Source organism: Salvia hispanica, chromosome 5, assembly GCF_023119035.1.
Source record: "Salvia hispanica cultivar TCC Black 2014 chromosome 5, UniMelb_Shisp_WGS_1.0, whole genome shotgun sequence".
NCBI lineage: Eukaryota > Viridiplantae > Streptophyta > Magnoliopsida > Lamiales > Lamiaceae > Salvia > Salvia hispanica.
Window position 1 is genome coordinate 19,226,999 of NC_062969.1, and position 2,370 is coordinate 19,229,368.

A 2,370-nucleotide genomic window follows, 5' to 3' on the forward strand; every position below is an offset into this window, starting at 1 on the left:
ATGAATTGTGCTAGGATATCATAACAGTGTTTTGTGTAAACCATAATTGTGAAAGCTCTATCCTTGGAATTCCACTCTTTGCCTAATTTAAATTGTTTATTTACCTTTGCCTAGGTTTTGCTATTTGTCTATGAGTAGCTAAACTAAAAGAATTGTTGGGATGTGTTAGTAACTTTTATTAGTTTATATAATTCCAGTTTTTTGGTATCCGTTTTGTTCATTACTTGCTTCTATAGTGTTGGATGATTGCTTCGTGTTTCTATGATGATCTATTGACTTGCAACATAATCGTGAGAGGAGGTTTGCGAGTTATAAGAGCTTAGTTGACGGTAATTGAAAGCTCGAACATTAAGAGTCTTAGGAACTTTTAGGAGTTACAAATCTAGGATTGACGCCTCTAGTGTCTATGATCTACTTTGTGCCGTATAGGCAATATTTTTGTGACTCGTTCTAGTAAAGTATGAATTGTGCTAGGATATCATAAATGTGTTTTGTGTAAATCATAATTGTGAAATCTCTATCCTTGGAATTCCACTCTTTGCCTAATTTACTTCGTTTATTTGCATGCTTTGTTTATTTATTTTTGACTAGTTAATTAATCCAATCCAAAACTCTTGTTTCTCTAAATAGTATTTGACGCTTAGTACATGATAGACAGTTGCAATTATATTCCTTGTGTTCGATATCCCGGTACTGACCTTTAGCTATACTATTTCTGCCTTGTATACTGGCAAGTAGTTGTAGTGCTAAAAAATAGTGTATTGCTAATATACAAAGATTACTTGATGATGAGTTGGGAACTAGTACAAGAATACTCAATGTCAAAACACTTATGAGGATACAAAGGTATTGTCTCAGCCTCTCAGGAATCCATAACATTTAACCAGTAAAGAATCTCTTCCAGGATTGCCACGGCAGAAACCCACCTGCACCGCCAATTGTATTAACATTCTCTATTTAATAATATTTGGAAACTACATCTTCTAAAACCAATCAATATCCATGGATAATGAATTCATACCGCAAGCAGGGCATCGAGAAAAATACTTGTTGTCCCTCAACACAAGGCCAGAGCCTCTACACACCTTGCAATTTCTCTGCTCCACAATTCTCTTGCTGAACTTGACCCCGACCACCACAAATGGAGCAACACCCGCTGCACACCGCCCTCGAATAATTATTTTATTTTATTTTGTTTAAATACTACTCCCATTGTTCCATGTTAATATAGTTATTTTTCTGTTTTAGAAAGTTTCAACATAATTGGGTCATTTGAAAATCAACAATTAGAAAATCATCCCTCTTACTTTATTCACCATCCAATTAACAAACTATTCTTAATCTCTAAGTCAAAAATAAATGTGTCACGACCGTAGCTGATTAAGGATAATCTAGCTCGGGGTACCGTGACTAAGGGGGGGGGGGGATAGAAGAAGAGGGGGAAAGAAGTGGGGGAAATGAGAAGAATAAAAGCCAAACGATACTTTAATATTCAAGATGCAATGAAGGAAACAGTACTTAACACAAGATACGCACGATCATGCAGACTCGAGCGGTTGTTCGTACATATTCAAATTAACGAGGTCTTAAACAAAATAGAATATATCAGAGTCTTAGATAAAAGAAACGTTGCCTTTAAAAAGGCACCGCGGAAGCAAAAGAACTCGGTTCCATGTATGGAGACATGAACCTCCGAGAGTTTATTCTTGGTGGATCAACAACACTCACTTCACCCCAGTCACCGCTCAACCTGCACATTTAGAAATACATGCAGGGCTGAGTACAAAAAGTACTCAGTGAACACATTGCCGAAATATACACATATACATTTGAAAAAATATTGTCAAGCCATTCATCTTGTGCCGTAGAGATGGTGTTCTCTCACGGTCACATCAACATTTTTGTGCCGGGAAGGTGGCCACCTTCCTCGGTCACCAGACCTGCCCTCTGGCCATAGGTCTCCTGTGTACACTAGTCCGAGTAGGGACACCACCCTCACTTGGACCCGAATTCGATTCACAAATCACTTGGCCTCACGCCAAAGTAAACAACAGAAAGGCATCATACAAAACATTTATGGCAAGACAACATCATTTGAAAATGAGCAACGAACATAAGTTCGAGTTTTCAAAATCATTTGAAAATAACTTTATTTTTTATCCACATTAGTATGTAGGATAGAAAAGTTCACCTCGTACGCTTCCCGAGATTTTTAGGCGTTGAATCCTTGCTTCTCGGTGTTACACTCCTCGCGAGTTCTCCCTTTTTTTTTTGAAAAAGAAAAATAAATCGAGCTCTTAAATCTTTAAAAAAAATATAGAAATTTGAGAATGCACCTAACACCATATGTTCCTTCTATTAAATTCCACA

The 2,370-nt window shown here is 37.1% G+C and overlaps 1 long non-coding RNA gene across 1 annotated transcript in view; it reads right to left on the reverse strand.

Moving 5' to 3' along the window:
• Positions 1–678: 678 nt before the first annotated feature.
• LOC125187487 overlaps positions 679–2,370 on the reverse strand; it is a 6,095-nt gene continuing 4,403 nt past the window's right edge. Inside the window, exons 2-3 of the long non-coding RNA XR_007170617.1 lie at positions 1,022–1,156; positions 679–926 (exon numbers count right to left, since the gene is read on the reverse strand). This is a non-coding gene — a long non-coding RNA (uncharacterized LOC125187487). The remainder of the gene's footprint in view (positions 927–1,021; positions 1,157–2,370) is intronic.